Source organism: Panicum virgatum, chromosome 8N (assembly GCF_016808335.1).
Source record: "Panicum virgatum strain AP13 chromosome 8N, P.virgatum_v5, whole genome shotgun sequence".
NCBI classification, from domain to species: domain Eukaryota; kingdom Viridiplantae; phylum Streptophyta; class Magnoliopsida; order Poales; family Poaceae; genus Panicum; species Panicum virgatum.
Window position 1 is genome coordinate 14453363 of NC_053152.1, and position 21847 is coordinate 14475209.

Genomic DNA, 21847 nt, shown 5'->3' on the forward strand with positions numbered 1-21847 from the left:
ACGCTGATGGAGCCATCTTTGAAAGCACATCCGGGCTCCCACGTACCACCATCCAACGCCGTGCAAGGGGAGGAAACCTCACAGGGGAATGGTGGCAGAGTGGAAACACCAACCCGGCATAATATTTGATGGCACCACTAGTAGGAAGAGCGTCGACGGAGCAGAGGCGCCAAATGGAGGACACCCGCGCGACTCACAATGGAAATCCACAGCTTCTATCGGCCTTGCACCAGAACCGACATCGGAGAAAAGAGAACGAGTGCACCGGCTTCATGGAGGAGCAATCAGCAATAGCACTTGGGTGGGAGGAAAAATCGACGCCGCCTCCAAGAAGGGGAGTGGCACCCGTAGGTGTCACCGACATCGACAAGACCAGCGCAATGCTGGCCATAGGATTTCCTTGCCGGTTTCCCACGTCCACTGGCACCATCAGACCTGCAGGTAGGGGAGCGCTGCGACAAAGCCTCCAACGAGGAATGCGGCACTACAAGTGTCACCATTGCCGGCCGGCACGAAGCCAAGCAGGGATTTCTCCCGGTGCTCCCACAACCACGGGCCTAGTAGGTGAGCACAACGCTGTTAGCACAGAGGGCGCAGAAGCTCGAGGGGATCTGGTCGCTGGCGACCCGCCAAACCGGCTCCATTGACGGAGCTGAGCGGGGTGACCGAGCAAACGGGAGCCGCAAGAGCCCCGCTCCTGCACCCCCCCGGCCCCCACCACGCTGCTGGTGGCCGCGAAGGGGCCAGATTTGACCGATGGCAATCTGCCGGCCCGGCTCCACTGGTGGAGCAGAGTGGGGCGGCCGGGCAGACACCAGGCCCGCCGGAGCCCTGCCCCGCACCCACCTGGGCACCGGCACTGGGGGGGCGCAAGATCTGGCTGAGGAGCTGGATCTGCCCGTCATGGCGACCTTGAGCTTGTGGGAGGGCAACTCGGGGAGGGGGGGTGCCGCCGTCCCTGGATCCGACCGAGGAGGGGCCGGATCTGCCCGCCGGCGACCCGCAGATCCGCCCCCACGCGTGGAGCGTCCAGCCATGGCGACCTTAAGCTTGGGGGAGGGCTAACTCGGGGAGGGGGGATGAGTGGATGGAGGCCTCGCTGCCACCGTCCCTATGCCCGCGCGGACTTCTGGCGGCGTGCTCCGATGGCTGCGATGTGGATGAACGGGACGGGGAGCTCCTCTGGAGAAGCGGCGGCGGTCCGCCCGAGCCGCCCCTGGGGGCGACGCGAGGGGTGGGGTGGGGGGGGGGACTTTCCGGTTTTTCCTTTGAGTTTTATTTCCAGTTGCAGTTGCGGTGTTGTGTTACGAAATTTATGTTGCTACGAAAAAGGTCATTACTAATCATAGAGCATTTTCGTTATTTTATCTCCAAAAGATGAGATGCAAAGAGTGGAGGCGTAACTTACTGTGATGATGCTCCATCAAGGATCAGAATCCATGTCATATATATTCAGGCAATGGAGTCTATGGAATATATGGAGAAGTCGGTTAAAGATGCATTTGGTCCAGTAGGTAGCATCTGTGTGCCAGTCCCATTTTCAGTCGCCCCTGATGCAGCAGGATCTTCTCGAGGAACAGCTTCAGTTGGACTTGGATCAGGTGCTTTGAGCAAACTAACTTTTGGCCTGTTGGGATGTTCTTTTGCTGCCCTTACCAAATTTTGTACTCTACCATTGGTGATTCCACCATCAAGAGTTATTTCCCTTAGTCTTTTGAAACATTTAATTTGGATATTGGAAATGCCTTCCAGATCTTTACAGAACAGTTGAAGTGATTCCAGAAATGGCAAAGCACCTTCTTCAATATTCGGAAATGTTGGTCGTTGTAGCACAAAACAGAGGCAGAGCAGCCTTGGCAATGCCCTGTCCTTAATGGCGATTTCATCAAGTTCATCCGCAATCAGCTTCAGGTACTGGAGATATTTCAAATTGGCCAAAGCTGTGAGAAGATCAGCTGTCAATTTAGTTGACTGAAGGCAGAACTCCCTTAGTCGGCGTAGTGCCATGACAAACCCAGGAAGTTCCAGTAACCTGCCCTGTAATTTGGAGTAACCTCAGATAACAGGGAGCCTTCAACTCTTTCAGAAAGTCTTCAGAGCATCCATCAAAATGGAGTGGCAAAGAACGAGGGTCATTGCTTGCATCCTTTTCATCATGAATGTACTCTTGTATAACTACTACTAGTTGCAGATGACAGACACCAGATCTTGACTTTACATAATTTTTTCATATAACTCATGAATTCCACAAATCCTTCACATCTATCTACGAGAAATCCTGCTAGTGTCTGCAACTTAAATTTTCCTGAGCCCAGAAAGTTCTGCACTTCATCTTGCATGGCTGTATCTGGAAGCTTAAATTTTCCGAAAAGATGAATTAAATGTGGCAGCTGAATAACTTCTATTGGAAGGATATGCACATTCGCTCTCCTTAGATCGTGGGTCTCCAAAAGTTTCAATTGTTTTATCTCTTTGGGAAGACTGGTAACATTGCCCCCTAGGCTCAGATATTTAAGAAGCAATAGGTTACATACTTCTCTGAGATGATCATTTTGCAAGTCTGTACAGTCTTCAAGATCCAAGACTCTCACAAGTTGATACTTGTTGAAATTCAACATATCTTTACCTGCCTGCCCAAATACTCTCGGAGAGCGGACAAGAGATAGATCAATGTTGAAACTGGTTCTATCTGTAATACTGTTATGATGGAGAGCAATACGACAGACATGCTTAGGTTGGAGATCCCATCCATCAAACAAAGTAATGAAGTTTTCACAGATAGACTTGAGCATAATGAACTCGTGCATCATGCCATAAATTTTGCATGTTTTCACCTTGGTGTTGTTGCTTACATTAATGAGTTGGATGATGTTCTGGTTAATGAGCTTCTCAAAACTTTCAGCTGCCGGATCTCTGCATAAATTTGATGGCTGCGGTCTGCGGAAATCCCTCAGCTACCCATTGCCTCATTAGCCTTGTCGCCTTGACTGGATGATCACTAGGGAACATAGCAAAATATAAAAGCAAGCTTTGAGGGCATGGCTTGGAAGGCTGGCGAAGTCATGAATTAACACCTGATGCATCCTATCCAAGGTATCGTTACCGCATTGCAGGTCACAATACCTGGCTGCACACATCTTCACAATCACATCCTGTCGGCTGGCTCTTTTTTCGCATAAAAAATGGCCAACGGCAGTCAGAGCAAGTGGTTGACCATCACATTTCTTTAAAATTGCTGTTGAATCCGGCTGCAAGTAATCTGAATATTCCTCTGGGCAAGCATTTTTCAGGAACAATTTCTTTGAATGTTTCTCATCAAGTCTTATCATTTTGTGTATGTAATCGGTGGCAGAGCTGCAGGTATTAGCTACTGACTGGATTTTTGTTGTCACCACTATTCTACTGCTAACATCCCGAGGGAAGGCAGACTTTATAATATTCCATTGATCTGACACCATGCCATCAATTACGATAAGATACCTGGAATTTTTACAATTGAGACATACAATTCATCAAAGAGCTACTCTCCAAGCACACTAACCAATGTGTGGAGGAAGAAAGAAGAACAGTTTTCTTGTTGGACTGCATTGTGCATCACATAAATAACATATAATATATGTGCTTTCTGTAGTCTAAATGAATAACATAGTTTATGCAGTTTGTGCGAATCCATTTTGTTTTTATAGCTATTTTAGAAAAAATTGGCTTATCATGCACCCAGAATATTATATTCAGGGAGCAAATAATTTCACATGTTACTTCCAGAAGGGAGGTCGCATTTTCCCCCTCATACCACAAGTAATTCTTGGACAAAGATCCAAAGTGTCTGTAGGTATCTAGTAGTTGAATGGCTGAACAACTTTGCCTATTAATTTGTTTGATCTTCTTCATTTCTTTCTTTGTCTCCTGCTATCTTTTAGTCTGTGAGATTGCAGCTTGGCCTCCTCAACGAAGTGGAAGGTTCAGGAGTTAATGGATGGTCTGATGCCCTCAAATATCAATGCATTCCTATGTTTCCAGATATTCCATCAAGCTATAATAAAGATCTACATGAAGAAACTGTTGTTGTTTACTCCTTGAGCTGTCTTCATCATTCTGAAGAAAGGGAGGTTGTGATTCCATTGCAAGCCAATTTTGCCCCAGCAAGCTTTACCAAAGCTGCAATTGAAGAACATATGAATCCTGATCGTACTTGTCTTTCTTGCATTAGTCCACCATCTCTTCCTATCACTGTTCAAACTACGGATGGATCGTCTCTCTCTGTTGCAGGGCAGGTAACTCTTTTGTCTCCCTCTTTTCGTGTGCCTGCTCTTTCTTGTGTTCCCAAACTAACCATGCAGCTTATCTCTGCTGGCCAACTCACTGATCATGATTGTCGTGTGATTTTTGATTCTGACTCTTGTTGTATTCAGGATCACATCACGGGTCTCTTGGTTGGTACTGGCCCTCGTCGACATGATTCTCAGCATCTTCGGGAGCTTGACTGGCTTCGTCTTCCTTCTGCTACTTCTGACAGTCTTGTTGGTTCTGCTGCGTCCACGTCATCCACATCGTCATTTGCTCAGTGGCACCATCGTTTGGGACATCTCTGTGGCTCGTGTCTGTCTACGCTCGTTCGTCATGGTCTTTTAGGGTCAGTCTCTAGTGATGTATCCCTAAAACAGTGTCAGGGTTGTCATCCAGGAATACAGCTCCAGCTTCCTTAATATTCTAGTGAGTCGGTGTCGAAACATCCGTTTGATCTTGTTCATTCTGATGTATGGGGTCCGGCTCCCTTCGTTTTGAAAGGAGGCCATCGATATTATATCATTTTTTGTAGATGATTTTTCTCGCCACACATGTGTTTATTTTAAGAAAAAATGTAGTAAGGCTTTGTCTATCTAAATTTTGCCACTATGATCTGTACTCAGTTTGATACCTCTATCAGGGTCTTTCATGCTGATTCTGCTGGGGAGTATTTATCTGAAGCCCTTCGTCAGTTCCTTTCTGAACAAGGCACTCTTGCCCAATTCTCTTTGTCCTGGTGCTCATGCTCAGAATGTTGTCACTGAACGTAAGCATCATCATTTGCTTGATATTGCTCGTGCTCTTATGATCGCTTCTTCTATTCCACAATATTTTTGGGCTAAAGCTATTCCCACTGTCACTTATCTTATTAATATTCAGCCCTCATCCTCTCTTCATGGTGGGATCCCGTATGAGCATCTTTGTGGCAAGCTTCCTGATTATTCTTGCCTTTGCCTTTTTTGGATGTGTCTGCTATGTGCTTCTTGCACCTCATGAGCGCACTAAGCTGACCACTCAATCTGTTGAGTGCGTTTTTTCTGGGATATAGTGCTGAGCATAAGGGGCATCATTGGGATCCTGTTGGCCATCGGATGAGGATTTCACGGGATGTTACTTTTGATGAGTCTCGTCCTTTTTATCCTCGGACTTATCCTGATGCTTCTCAAGCATCTGTCATTGAGCCACTCTCATTCCTACTTTTTCTTGATACTTTTATTGCCCCTATGTTTCCTCCACACCGAGTGCCTTCTGCTGAGGCTCCCATTGAGTTGCACGTAGTTCCTTCATCGGTGGAGCCTTCTTCTATAGCTCCTTCACCTGTGGTCCCTTCTTTTTTGGAGGATATTCCACAGGTTCCTATGGGCACGGCTTGTGACAGCAAACCACCTGTCACACGTGTCTACACACGTACTCGGCGGGTTGCGAAACCACATTATGATGAGCCTTCTCCTGTTGTTGAGCCATCTTCCTCGGTTCCACCCTCTCCTCTTGATGAGCCATCTTTTTCCGTTGTACCATCTATTCCTGATGAGACAGTTTCTGATGCGGGTTCTGCACGATATGCTCTTCATGTTTGGCAGTCGATTCGGCATCCAGATAGGCTTGGTTTTGCTGGTACTGTTCTCTTTGAGCCAACTTCCAATCGTGATGCCATTCATTATTAGGAATGGAAGCATGCTGTGGCAGAGGAGACTGCTACTCTTGAGCGCACTGGCACAAGGGATCTTGTTCCTATTCATACACATGTCCGTCCTATCACTTGTAAATGGGTTTACAAGGTTAAGACTCATTCTGATGGTTCTCTTGAGCGCTACAAAGCTCGTCTTGTAGCACATGGTTTTCAGCAGGAACATGGTTGGGACTACGATGAGATATTTGCACCTGTGGCTCATATGACCACTGTTCGCACTCTTCTAGCTGTGGCTTTTGTTCGTGAGTGGTCTATATCTTAGCTTGATGTGAAGAATGCCTTTTTTAATGGTGAACTCCGTGAGGAAGTGTATATGCAGTCACCACCTGGGTATTCGGTCCCTGAGGGTATGGTATGTCGTCTTCGCCGCTCGCTTTATGGCCTCAAGCAAGCTCCTCGTGCTTGGTTCCTGTGTTTTGCTTCTGTGGTCACTGCTGCTGGCTTTTCTGCCAGTACTCATGATCCTGCGCTCTTCGTTCACACATCCTCTCATAGTCGGACTCTTCTTCTTTATGTTGATGACATGATCATTATTGGAGATGACTCTCAGTATATTGCCTTTGTGAAGGCACGTCTCAGTGAGCAGTTTCTTATGTCTGATCTAGGTCCTCTTCGTTACTTTCTTGGGATTGAGGTTTCTTCCACAGTGAGGGTTTCTATCTGTCCCAAGAAAAGTACATTAAGGATCTTCTTGATCGTGCTTCTCTCACTAACCACCATACTGTAGACACTCCCATGGGACTTAATGTTCATATTCGTGCCACTGATGGGGAGCCTCTTTCAGATCTGACTCGTTATCGCCATATTATTGGGAGTCTTGTTTATCTTGGAGTTACTCGTCCTGACATCTCATATGTTGTCCATATCCTGATTCAGTTTGTTTCAGCTCCTACTCAGATCCTCTATAATCATCTTCTTCGTGTTCTGCGTTATCTTTATGGGATCATGTCTCATCGCTTGTTCTTTCCACACTCCAGCTCTTTACAACTTCATGCATATTTTGATGCTACTTGGACTAGTGATTCCTCTGATCGTAGATCTTTTTCTCCTTACTATGTTTTTCTTGGTGGTTTTCTCATTGCTTGGAAGACTAAGAAGCAGATAGCAGTTTCTAGTTTGAGTCCAGAGGCTGAGTTGCGACCTATGGCTCTTGTGACATCAGAGGTTACTTGGCTGCGGTGGTTGCTTGAGGATTTTCGTGTTTCTGTTTCTAGGCCGACTCCTCTTTTGTCTGACAGTACAGGTGCTATTAGCATTGCTTGTGATCCGGTGAAGCATGAGCTCACCAAGCATATTGGTGTTGATGCTTCATATACAGGAGCACATGTACAGGATGATGTTATTACTCTTCGGTACCTGCCTTCAGAACTTCAGTTGGCAAACTTTTTTACTAAGGCACAGACAATAGTGCAGCACAGGTTCTATCTCTTCAAACTCAGTGTCATTGATCCACCTTGAGTTTGGGGGGGGGGGGTTAGATGTATATGTACCCTTTGTAGTTTCTCCATTGTATAAGAAGTTTTGTGCATATTTTTTAATGCCTGTACATGTATATATTCGAGTCTAGAGCCCTCATATTGAATACAAGTGCTATTCATAACATCTTCAACGTTTTCATTAAGTAGTGTGTGGTTAGCTATACATTGAGTTTTTTTTACACTTTTAACTATTAATACATTGAAATGTGGATTTGATATTTTCAATTTGTACATGTCACATTAGGCTTATGGTACAATTTTTTTGATGTATTTTGCTATTTTTCTAGAAATAAATGAATTTTGAGAGTGAATAGAAAAATCATTTGTAAGGGCAGGTGGGGGGCCTCACCCGTCCCTACAAATCTATTTTTAGGGGCGAGTGGCGGCTTCACCCGTCCCTACAAATATTTTTTCAATTTATTCTGATAATTCATTTAATATTGAAAAATAGTAAAACACATCAAAAAAAGTGAAATTTATACCATAAGCATATTGTGACCTATAGAACCAGGAAAAATACAACAAACAAGCTTCAGTACATTTATTGATTAAGATTGTGGAAAGCACAAAGTGATCTTTGAGTTCAATGAGAGAGTAGTGTTGGTTAGCTATTCATTTTGGTTTCGATACTTATTATTTACACTGAAATGTGGCTTTGAAATTTTAAGTTCTACACATCACAATATGTTTAAGGTAAAAATTTCACATATTTTGATGTGTTTTGCTATTTTCTTTCAATTGAATGATTTTTTGGATAAATTGGAAAATCATTTGTAGGGGCGGGTGGAGCTGTCACCCACCCCTACAAATCCGTTTGTAGGTGCGGGTTGGTGCATCACCCGCCCATGAAAATCAATTTGTAGTGGCGGGTGGGGGCTTCACCCACCCCTACAAATGGGCCCCTATATACTGGTGGAGGTCCAAGACTAGGCAAAATTTTGATATGTTCGTGCAGGACGCTGTCAGGTTGCCAAAATTTTGAAGTCCCGGTCTCCTACCCAAGCTCCGGCCTCTCCCCGCGCGCCGCCGCTCCGCCGCTGCACCTCCTCCCTGCGCCGCTGCCACACCGCGCCACTACGCCTCCGCACCTCTTCTCCGCGCTGCCGCCGCACGCCTACTTTTCCTGGTGCGCGCCCGAGCTCCCCGTGTCGGCCTCCTCTCCACACCGAGCTTCCCGTGCCACCTCTCCCCATGCTGGCCTCCTCCCCCACGTCGAACACCTCACGAGGTTCCTCTTTGTGCCGGCCTCCTCTCCGCGTGGGGCTCTGGTCGCACCGAGCTCCCCGCGCTGGCCTCGACCCCGCGTGCCCGTTGACGCTCAATAAAGACCAATTTCAGGCGTCCACTTGATCAGAAAATCACGAGAGTTTGCATTTCTTACACGCATCTTTATCCAAATAAATGCCTAAACACACTTTACCCCTAGAATATATGCAAGATTAGTATTTGAGCTAAAATGCAGGTTGCAAGCATGTTTTGGTCCTAGATAAAATCGATGACAAATCAGAGTGCCGGATTCAGGCTCAAATAGACCAAAAGAGGCCCATGCACCAAAGCAAAGCGGCAACCAGGACAGGGTCTTGCACATGGGCTTAAGACAAGGAACACCAGGACAACCCAACAAAGGAAGTTGGGGCGGTTGGCGCCACGGGCAGGCCAACCGACCTCCTTGGTCGGCCGAGCAGCCCATGGACCCTACAGCCTCAAGCCAAGCACGTGGCAGCTCCTCATTGGCTCACAACATCATTTCTTAGAGGATCACCTGCTAAAACTAGCCATTCTGGATCAAGACCACCGACTAGAGGAGGGTGAATAGGCAGTTTAAAACTAAAACCACAAACACTAGAGAAATTTAATTAGTAAAACAAGAATGCCCTATGTCGTACTACGACTACCTCTAGTTTGGGTTTGCAACCTAGAATGACAAGATACAATTCAAGCTCTAATAAAGTAAATTGCTCAAAGTAAATGCAATAAACAAGATAAGCAAGAGAGATAACTGAGCTTGACACAAGAATTTTTTTCGAGGTGTCGATGACTTGCCGGTCGCCCCTAATCCACGTTGAGGTGGATTCCAAGAGTCAACTGCTCCTCTATCAAGAACTCTCTTGATCTTGAGCCGGCTTGAATCAAGGAACCGCTCCACACCTCGATTCCACCAAAGTTGCTCTTCACCACTCCGGTGAGATGAGCACAAAACCTCTCACAACCGAAATCGGAGCTCCTCAACAATCTCCTTAGAGGTGCTCCACGAAATCCACTTCTCCAAGCCGTCTAGGGAGCAGCAACTCCCAAGAGTAATAAGTCGATGATGCTTGCTTGAAGTTTCCCTAGTGCCACAAAGCTCAAACTCTTGATGCAATGCACTAGGACGCTCTCACACTCTCAATAATGCAATCTCTAAGCAAGAATGTGTGAGAGAGGGATGGCTCAGCTCTAAGATGTCAAGAATGCGTGCAGAACTAGCCATTACAGACCTGGTGGACCGTCCGCGCCCTATGGGCGGACCGTCCGCAGTTAAAAGTTCCAAACCACCAGAGACGAAAAACGTCTGGTCACTTTCCAAAATGGCCGGCGGACCGTCCGCGCCCCAGGGGCGGACCGTTCGCCGTTCAACCTCAAATTCCACCAGAGACCCAAAACGTCTGTGGTCATTTTGTCAAGTGACCGGCGGACCGTCTGCGCCCCAAGGCGGACCGTCCGCCGTTCAAGCCATCAGCGCAACCAGAGATGCAATGCCTCTGGACAAATTTGAGTTAGAGGGGTGGACCGTCTGCTCGCCTGGGCCGGACCGTCCGCCCGTCACTTATCAAGCCCACTAGAGACAAACAAGCTCTCTGGATGTTTTTCAAAATTGTGTGGTGGACCGTCCGCACTAGACAGTCAGCACACCTTTTTTGAATCCATTTTCAAAACGTCATTAGCCCTCATGCATGCATCTAGACATTTTGAGCAAAATGACTCTAAAGACACATCAAGCACGAGTACATGACCCCTCTTGATAGTATGGCTATCTATCCAACAAATCCGGTCATTTTTCATCCACTAATCGCCTTATGACTGGTAAAACACAAAAGCCCTATATAATACCTTTGCCTTGAGCCCGAGCTTTGCACATCATCTCCAAAACGTCGTATGATCACAATCAAATCCCTTTCATCCGTGGATCAACCTATGCTCATTATCTCAAATGAAATTATTAATCCACAAACTATTGTCATTAATTACCAAAACTCGAATTAGGGGCCTAGATGCTTTCAGCCGTGCTGCACGTGGCTCCCTCCTGTATATATGAGGAGGGGGGGTTAGATTAGAGACACACCTCAAGTTGAAGCTCAAGCTATTCCTCTTGTTTTAGCTCTATAGGTTAGTGGAGTTTAGGCTAGATTTAGTAGTCATTAGGTCTCCGAAGTTGCTCAGGAGTTCTGGTATGTGTTCATTTCTAGTTCTCTTTTGTAATTCTCAGTCATTTGTAATAGACTTAATCTATGGTTACTGATATCTCCATGAGTTATATTCTTAGATGTCAAACATATACTTCGTGATTTGATTGCATTATTGCCCTATGCTTGAGATGGTGAACATATTAGCTTTAGAACTCTAGCAACTGCTCTAGTATTCGTATGTTTGCTCTAGTATAATGTCTGTCCATTTGGAGGGTGGGGTCTCTGCGTGGGATACTAGAGTATCACTTGTTAATGCAGACGTGGTGTCTGGTTTAGCAAAGTGTTGCTGGATGTCGTCCTTTCTCATGGTTTGTAGAGGTAGCCGGCAAGTGGTGACAACCCTGTCCATGCCCAGTAATCCTCTAGTGGTAGGAGGTCCATAAAGAGCCGTATGGTTTGGTCGGGCTTCTCTTGTCAGGCTAGTAGTGGTCTCCCTATTGTACTAGTTTAATCTAATGTTAATCTAACCATTGGATAGTATAGATATAGCTAACCTAGTACTTTTGACTCGAGCTGCTAACGCCTTCCTTCCTACCTGCCTTTAGAATGTTTAGAGCTAAGTGTAAACTTGTGTGTCACACAACCTTTTTATGCCATTTATCTTAACCCTGTTTATGCAAATGAATATCCAATCAAGATCAGTTCATTAACTAGCCTATGCATCTTAGCCGCCGCCTTCCTTGCGGAAATATAAATGAAACTCCGGGTGTAATCTTGGGTAAAATGCTACAGCGGCAATCTGTATGCTTGCGAATTTATGCGTGGTTCATGAAATACCTGCCACCCCCCTTGGCGTCTGCGGGCGTCGTCATTCAGGATCACCCAATCCTAGCTGTGACGTTGGTAGGTGCCAACCAGCATTTTTGATGCCGTTGCTGGGGAAGGCATAGGTTATAGATAAATAGGCAACGTTATGAACCAAATCAAAATTGGTATTCGCTTGCTAAATAGGCTAACTTGGCTTTATTTTCACTTTGATGTGAAAACAGGGTAGTGTATGTCTGGTTTCAATCTGCCGCAAAACATCACTTCAAATCCAAAGTCACTTTTGAGAAGAGTTCGACTTCGTGTCCTACCTCCTCAGATATCACTCTTGATAGCTGAACCAGTCATTATTGCTCCATCCACATCGAACTCCATGGCCTAGAAGACGCTTAGCGATTACTCTGCTACCTCTGCTGCCCAGGTTCCCACCGGACCTGAGGTCAACACTTGAGGAGAGAATTTCAAGATCAAGATGGGTCTCATTACGATGGTGCAGGCCAGCCCTTTCTGTGGCAAGGCCAACGTGGATGCTAATGCTCATCTCCAACAATTCTTGGAGCATTGCAGCATTTTTGTTCTCAAGGGAGTATCTCAGGATACGATCCAGCTCCGACTTCTTCCGTTCTCTCTTCTGGGGAGAGCAAAACAATGGTTCTATGCTAACAAGAGCTCTATGGACACCTAGAACAATTGCGCCAAGGCGTCCTTGCGAAGTTCCTCTCGACGGGCAAAACTAATGCTCTTCGCAGAAGGATTTCAAACTTCCGGTAGGCATCTTACCCGCAGCCTTCCTGGCAGAAATATAAATGACACCCCGGGTGTACTCTTGGGTAAAATGCTACATCGGTATTTCGTGCGCTTGCGGATTTTATTTGTGATTCATGAAATACCTGACACCCCCCTTGGCGTCTGTGGGCGTCATCATTCAGGATCACCCAATTCTAGCTGTGATGTTGGTAGGTGCCAACAACACCACCTCCTCGGCCTGGACCAGCCTCCTCCCTAGATCCGCGCTCCCTCGCTGCATCCTCCCGCCCCGACCCTCACCGTGCTCAAGCTCGCTACAGGGCTCCTCCTTGACTCAGGCCGGCCTCCTCGCCGGATCCGCATGCCCTCACTGGATCCGCTGCTGCATGGATGCAAAGTATGGGTCAAAGTACCCGGCTGGAGGTGCCCACTGTGGTTGCATTGGGGGCTGTGGAGGTGGCATGGCATGCTGTGCTGCAGCTGCTCCCATGTGACCACCCTCATCACTATCATCATCATCCTCATCATGCTCCTCCTCCTCCATATCATCACTGGGGAAAGGAGTCAAAGGCCTCAGAAGAAATACTGTGTCATTCCTGAAAGGCCTAAAAGGAGTGTGCTTGCACTCACAAACCTCTCTGAAACTTGTCTTGGATTTGATAATAGACATAATGTATGGTGCAAAATACAGATTCATCTCAAAGTTAAGTCTCAGATCTGCCAGCTGATCCATGATGAGAGCTATGACATTGATTCTATTTCCATTCATGACATGAGAGATCACATTCTAGTAGAGACCTCTAATCTTGTCCTTGTTTCCACTCTTAGGTATAAACGTGACTCTTGCAATTTTATTAATGACTGCATGATGATGCCTAAGACCTTGGATGCCCCCAAACACTCTAGCAATCCCCACATTAGCAGGCTCATAATAGACAGGATAATTATTCTCATCTAGAGGATTTTCCAACACGTTGTTCACACTTTTCTCATTTGTGATAAAATCATAGTCTAACTGATTTGCAGTGGCAAATTGAGCAAAAGTAGCATAATAAACTCTCTTTCCAGTTTTCCACCATATCTTTTCCTCTTCCATGCTAATTTCTAGGGTGGCATAGAACTGGCGAATGACTGTCTCATTCCAATCACATCTATGCTGTAGGAAATTTGCTAGACCCATATGCTCAAATCTATCAACTAACTCAGACATGACTGGTTGTGATCTCATATAGGCTAGGTCTATGGTCTGATGTTTGTAAACAGTTTTCTTAACCATATGACCAAAATAAGCATCCTGCTGTACCTGAGTGGTGAAGTAGAGGATGTTGGTGTCAGTCTGCTGAAGATACTGGTTCACAAACCTTGCTTGAGAATAAGACTCTGTGGTCCACTGTCTGCTAGGGAGATCTAGCTCCATGAGGTCTGTGATATCATCTTCTTCACCCTCAATGTCCTCATCTGAAGAATCATCCCCAATATCACCGACTGAGGAAGCAACAGCCATGTCACTAGGGGCAGGAGCATAATCTTCATCATCGGAATCATCTCCGTCCCTCTGCCTTTTTGAAGCATTAGCCTTCTTAATCTTTGAGGTAGTGGCCGTGAGCATCTTCCTGGGTGGCCAAGAGGACATGATGGAGAATCACGAGAAGGGTCCGGGGAAGCGCTGGGACCGTCCGGGAATCACACCAAACAATCTTGACCTTGATGTCTCCCCCACGTGCTTGAGAGAGAAAGAGAGAGAGAGCTTTTGAGGGTATGGGGTCGGTTTGGTGGAGAGTGAAAGAGACCTGGGCATATAAGTCCACGGGTGACCGGTCCCACAATTCTGCACAGGCGCGGACTATTCGTGACCTCCAGGCGGACCGTCCGCCTTTATAATTTCTGACTTAGCTTGGGGTCGGTTTGGTGGAGAGTGAAAGAGACCTGGGCATATAAGTCCACGGGTGACCGGTCCCACAATTCTGCACAGGCGCGGACTGTTCATGACCTCTAGGTGGACCGTCCACCTTTATAATTTCTGACTTAGCTTCCCACTGAAACTGCCTCTGGTAAAAATTTTCTCAACACAGGCGGACTGTCCGCGGACCCTTTGCGAACCGTCCGCTCTTTGCTCAGTGAACACATCACTGGTGTATTCGAAGCTAACCGGTGCATCTGGCAGACCATCCGCGGTCCATAAGCGGACCGTCCGCTGTACATTTTGCAGCTGAACCAGTCTTTGTTGCAAAATTCTTTTGAACGGCGGACCATCCACCCATTACCCGCGGACTGTCCGCGACCATTGTGGCAAAACCACCAGAATTAATCCGGATTAAATACGTAAACCATCACTAATACAACTAAAATGGTTAATACGCACTTAATACAGAGAAACTTGATAGTCTGTCGGGTAAAATCCCGATAAAACCACTTGATTTCGGATAGAAACAACATACCTCACGCGAAGGTGAGTCCAGAGATTACCATAATCATAATACCACTTTGATAGAAAGAGTTATTATAAATTAAATTTAAGGATTTAAATAGGATACCTTAGAAAGTCAAAAGTAAAAATCAACAACTAGCGACGATATATGACATCATGATGAAGCCCGTACATGATGTCAATCTCACCAAATTACCTGAAAACAAAGTCACAAGTAAGACTGAGTATACTAATACTCAGCAAAGCTTACCCGAAGAAGGGTATATAATATCCCTTTAACTAGACATGCAAAGGCTAGTAAAAGCTCTGGGGTTTACTTTTGCTAAAAAAGCCATAAGAGTAGGTCCTTAATTTCAAGTTTTAGCTTTCAGATTCTAGTTTCATTAACCATTCTAGGTAAGCAACTATCTATACAAGCATGGTAGAATTATTTGCATCCAACTATATTGAAATCATCATTGTTCCACTTCTTACTCTATGCAGCAAAGGGATTAAGCAGTCTCAATCTTTGTGAGAGGCGGACGATTCCGAATCGAATTTTAAACCTTGCAAGGATAAACCTAGCACACACGCTTGGAGTACCGTCGAGTCACTCCCAAGCAATCTTTGGCTTTTCATTCCGGTTCATGGACAGGGCCACTCTCCCCGACTATAGAGAGCCCGACCCTCTCTGCACCCGTAGTTGTTGCAACATAAATTATATATATTCCTATCTCTAAGAGAGAGTGGGGGTGTATGTCCATTTGTCGGGCCGATCAGTTACTAGGCTTGCCACGTACCATATTTAAGGCATGTGGCTTGTACTTTCAAACGCTTAACCACCGCTACTACACACTGTGGCCTTAGTTGATTTATCAACACAGACGGACTATAATGAAGCTGTTTACCAAATCCGTCCATGGTCCTTATAGTGATTGCGAGAATGTAAAAAATCAACTCCTATAAATCTCGCGAGTGACAGGAAATCACCCGGCTTTTACCGGTTCAATTAGCATAGCATCTAAGCGGACCTAGTTCTAGTGTTTAATCAATAGGTACCTAGAATTATGCATCTAGAGTTTTCATTCAACTCCAATAACTTAAATGCACAAAAGGACAGTACTGAATTGCATAGTTTAAAATAGTGGGATCATGTGTCGGGGCTTGCCTTTTGTCATGTCTATAGAGTCAGTAAGCTGTAGCTCTTCCGAGTCAGAGTTCGGAGCTTCAGTTATATTAACAATGTTGGCCTGAACTTCAGAGAAAACCACATCTGGTTCATGTATGAATTCGAACGTTCCGTTGACTAACGATATTATTCTATATGCAATGCGGTAATTGAAATTAGTGAAGTGCTTGAGTATAGCTTTCCTTCACTAAAAAGTTGATTTTCAAAAGAACTCATGTCAAGAAAACAATCATTTCACTTTCTACTTACTGGACAGTCATTTATGGAGTAAAAGTAAACATAAAATGACAAAGTTAACTACTCTAAACAATATAAAGTATTTCATTCAATCAATCAATCCAATTCATCCATGACAAGTACTCTAGCAAGCATGGAAAAAAATTTATAAATCACAGAAGAATTTTGAATGATTTAATTAGAGCATAAGCAAAACCTAGTAAAGAAGGTTTTGAAAATAAATAGAGCTAGACATGCTCTAAGAAAGTTTATGTTTCAAAGTTCACATAAAATTTAAGGAAAAGAGCTAGATCACACTTCTATTTTTAAAACTTACCACAAAAAGTTTCATAACAAGCTCATAGCACCATCAGATAGAGCTATTCATAAGGAAAATAACAAAACTGGCTTTGCATTTTTTTTATTTTTCTACTATTTACTATGAATTTTCAAAGTTCAGCTAAAAAAGAAAAAGCACTTTTACAGAAAGGCCCTCAGATAGTTTTGAAACACCACAACTAGGTCCTTGGCCGGAGTCAAAGAGGGAGGAAGGGATTGACCGGCCAAGTCCGGCTAGGAGGGTCACCGGCGGTGAGGGGTGAGCGGCTAGGGAGGATCAGAAGGCCAAAGCGCACCTACTGGAGGGGTCGGGTGCGGTGCAGAGTGACCGGAGAGGCTCGCCGGCGTTGGCGCAGTACACGGTGGCGGAGGTGAACGGCGGCGAGGGGTTTCTGGTGAGGGAATGGCGATGGAAAAGGGTGGATTAGCTTCACGAGCTCAAGAGGAAGCTCGCTAGGGGGTTATGGTGGTCGGATTTGGTCTAGGGTGACGGGTCCACGGTGGCGGCCTCGTCGGAGTAGAGGAAAGGGGCGCGGCGATGATGGCTGACCAGGCTATTTATAGGCTCCAACGGGGAAGGATAAGCAAGAGGTGAAGTCCCGGAGATGGTCTTGCTAAAAAAGAATCGAAATCGGCGACGGTGGCATGCTCTCGTGGGCGGCCGGTGAAGTAGCAAGCAGAGCAGCTCGCGGGGCGGCGTGGCGCGGGCTCCGGGTGCCAGCAGAGGCGGCGCTAAGGCGGCAGGAGTGCATGTGTGACGTGTGTTGGCGGTGAGGCGGCGCAGAGGGGCAAAACCAGGGCGGCTGAGCTCGCCGGAGATGGAATCAGGGGCGGCGGCGGCGGAATGCCTCGGGAAGAGGAGATGGGCGCCCACAAGTAGGGGGAAAAAGGACCAGGGGGAGCCGAGGAGGCTTGTCGGCACATCTGTTGGCGGCGGGGGCAGCTGCTGGGCCGGGGAAACCGGCGGCGAGGGGCGGCGGCGGCGCCCTCTGTTTTCCAGTGACCGAGGTAGAAGAAGAACTGTGGGTGGACCTCTTTGCAATTGCAGAAAAGTCCAAGGACTGAAGTGAAAACTATAATTTCCCACTGATCTAGGACTCAATGAAAAGGTGCTCAACATGAAAGTTGTTCAATTTTTCAAAATCTACAACTTTCATGTTATATAAATTTTCACTAGATCAAAGGATTTGAAAATATTTTTGTAGTTTCAAAAGAACAATATTCCATTAAGGAAAAAATACTGTTAATAGTAAAAATTACAATTTTTTGGGCTAAAATGCAACAATGCTATCAAATAAATAATACTAGCACAATTGCAATAATGCCCATAATAAAGTTGAAATTATTTCCTGAGTCAAAACTTTTGCACAAGGGGACTCATAGTTTTTCATAATTACCAAAATATTCCTACTTTTGCACAAAAATATTTTTAACCATCAAACATTACTAAACACCAAATCCACACATTAAACTCTGATTTAGCAGCTAGACCCCTGAGGTGTCACAACCACTTTTCTAGATTGACCAGATTTCAAGGTACTTTCACCAATATGAACTTCAAATAGGGATCATTGCTCATATAAAATTCAATAAATCTCAAAACTGGCATGAATATCATCCAAAGACTTATGTGAGTGTGTAAGAACAAGAAATTAAAAATAAATCGAGTTAAATCAAGAAAACTCATAAAAGGCCCAAAAATGCCTCGAAAATTCAGAAATTTGAACCAAGTGATGCATAGAAGAACCACATGCTTTATGTACTCGTTTTCAAGCCACATTTGAGAAGTCAATGATATTTAGCTCATTTCTCAACTTGCAAAACCGAGATTCATCCAAAGGCTTGGTGAATATATCGGCCAATTGATCATCCGTTCCAATTCCATCAATCTTGATATCACCCTTATTCACATGATCTCTAAGAAAATGATGATGGATATCAATATGCTTGGTTCTTGAATGTTGTACCGGATTAGTTGCAATTTTCACGGCACTTTCATTATCACATAATAAGAGAATTTCATCAAATTTCACACCAAAGTCAAGAAGAGCTTGCTTCATCCATAATAGTTGTGCACAACAACTTCCGGCCGAAATATATTTCGCTTCGGCGGTTAAAAGAGCCACGTAGTTTTGCTTCTTTGAAGACCAAGATACAAGAGATCTTCCAAGAAATTGACAACCACCGGAAGTGTTTTTTCTATCAACTTTGCACCCCGCATAATCCGAATCCGAAAATCCAACCAAGTCAAAATGAGCACCCTTGGGATACCATAAACCAATATTTGGAGTGAATTTCAAGTATCTCAAGATTCTTTTGACGGCGGTCAAATGACATTCTCTAGGTGCGGCTTGAAATCGTGCACACATGTAAACACTAAACATGATGTCGGGTCTAGATGCGGTCAAATAAAGCAAACACGAATCATAGAATGATAAAGCTTTTAATCAACCGGGTTACCTCCCTCATCTAGGTCGAGATGCTCATTGGTAGCCATAGGAGTCTTGATTGGTTTTACATCTTCTATACCAAATTTCTTCAAGATATCCTTCACATATTTAGGTTGACACACAAAGGTGCCTTCCTTGAGTTGTTTAATTTGAAGTCCAAGAAAGAAACTCAATTCACCAATCATGGACATCTCAAACTCCCTAGACATCATTTCACCAAATTCCTCACAAAAACTTGGGTTAGTTGAACCAAAGATAATATCATCAACATAAATTTGGCAAACAAACAAATCCTTACCAATTGCTTTAGTGAACAAAGTAGTGTCAACCTTACCAATTTTGAAGCCCTTAGAAATAAGAAAATCCCTCATCTTTCATACCAGGCCCGTGGAGCTTGCTTAAGACCATAAAGAGCTTTAGAGAGCTTGTATACATGATTTGGCTTCTTGGGATCTTCAAAACCGGGAGGTTGCTCAACATACACAAGTTCACTAATCTTACCATTCAAGAAAACACTTTTCACATCCATTTGATAAAGTTTTATGTTGTGAGAGCAAGCATAAGCCAATAAAATTCTAATAGCTTCTAATCTAGCAACAGGAGCAAAAGTTTCACCAAAACCCAAATCTTCGAATTGAGTGAAGCCTTGAGCCACCAATCTTGCCTTGTTTCTCACAACAATTCCATCTTCATTTTGCTTGTTTCTAAAGACCCATTTAGTGCCAATGACATTATAATTCTTTGACCTTTCTACCAAATCCCAAACTTGATTCCGGGTGAAATTACTCAATTCTTTATGCATAGCATTCACCCAATCTAGATACCTCAAAGTTTCATCTGCATGGTTAGGTTCAAGAAAAGATACAAAAGAATAATGTTCACAAAATGAAGCAATGCGAGATCGAGTTTGGACACCCTTACTAATACCACCCATGATTTGATCCACAGGGTGATCCTTTGCAAGAACGTGATGAATTCTTTGAGGAGCAATGGGCTCTTGAGTTGATGTAGAAGGTGAAGTAGTTGAATCACTTTGATCTTGTACTTGAGAATCATCATTACTTGAATCTTGTACAATTAGTTGTGCTTGACTATTTGAGATAGAGGTTGAAGGATTCACTCTAATAGAAATAGAAGGACCATCTTTATCCTCATGTTCTCCTCTTGGTCTAACATCACCAATTGACATATTCTTCATTGCATTTCTCAAGCCATCACTTCTCACATCATCAAGATTCTCTTGTTCATCATGAGACCCATTGGTTTCATCAAACTCCACATCATATGCTTCTTCAACAATGCCATGAGTTTTGTTGTAGACCCGATAAGCCTTGCTACAAGATAAATACCCAAGAAGAAAACATTCATCACATTTACTTTGGAACTTTGATAACGGAGTTCCCTTCTTGAGAATATAGCATTTGCAACCAAACACTCTAAAATAAGAGATATTTGGCTTTCTTCCAATAAGCAATTCATATGGAGTCTTGTTGTGAAATCTATGACAATATAGCCTATTAGAAGCATGGCAAGCCGTGTTGATTGCTTCGGCCCAAAAGCTATCCGAAACATTGTACTCGGAGAGCATTGATCTTGCCATATCAATCAAAGTTCTATTCTTCCTCTCAACAAGACCATTTTGTTCCGGAGTGTACTTGGTTGAGAACTCATGTTTGATTTCCTTTTCATCACACAATTCCTCAACTCTTGTGTTCATAAACTCACTTCCATTGTCACTCCTCACTTTCTTCACCTTGAGTTCAAATTCATTCTCGGCCCTTGTTTCTTGAATATATCATATGTATCGGCCTTGTCATGAAGAAAGAAAACCCATGTATATCATGAATAATCATCCACTACTACAAGGCAATAGTAATTTCCTCCAATGCTTCTATAAGTTGTAGGACCAAATAAATCCATATGCAATAATTCCAATAGTCTCTCGGTTGACATAACACTCATGGAGGGATGGGCATTTGCAATTTGCTTTCTGGCTTGACATGCACTACAAAACTTATCTTTTTCAAATTTCACATTCTTCAAGCCAACTACTAAGTCATGCTTCAAGAGTCGATTGAGTTGTTTCATGCCAACATGACCAAGCCTTCTATGCCATAACCAACCCAAGGATGATTGAGAGAACAAACAAGTAGACAAATTTGCCTATCTAGTAGCAAAATCCACAAGATATACATCCTTATGTCTAAATCATGTGAAGATATGATCATTTCCATCCAAACTAGTCACTACAACATTATCTTTAGTGAAACTACACTTATAATCAAAATCACAAAGTTGAGTAACCGACAAAAGATTGAATTTGAGAGAATCAACTAGCAAAACTTTTGAAAGAGAATGATCATTTGAGATAGCAATTGTACCAACTCCTTTGACCTTGCCTCAGCTATTGTCACCAAAGATAATATCACTATAGCCAACAACATTGTCAAGGGAGGAAAACATCTTTGAATCTCTGATCATGTATTGAGTGCATCCACTATCAAGCACCCAATGTCTTCCTCCGGCCTTGTAATTCACCTACAAAAGAGAAGTAACTTTTTTAGGTATCCAAATTTTCTTGGGTCCTTGGATGTTAGTGACCAATATTTTAGGCACCAAATGGTATTCTTTTTAGCACCATATATAGGTAACCCAACATATTTAGCACAAACACTACCCTTAGAATCCTTCATAAGAATATAACTAGAATCAAAGGATATAGGTTTCTTGTTTGAGCAATTCTTTTCAACATGGCCCATATTCTTGCATTTCTCAAAATATGGTCGTCCATCACTCTTCACAAATGTGGTCTTGGTAGCATAGAATGTCTTCT

The 21847-nt window shown here is 44.2% G+C and overlaps 1 pseudogene; it reads right to left on the reverse strand.

The window, feature by feature from the left end:
• Positions 1–1452: 1452 nt before the first annotated feature.
• LOC120684814 lies at positions 1453–3344 on the reverse strand (annotated as a pseudogene).
• Positions 3345–21847: the final 18503 nt, after the last annotated feature.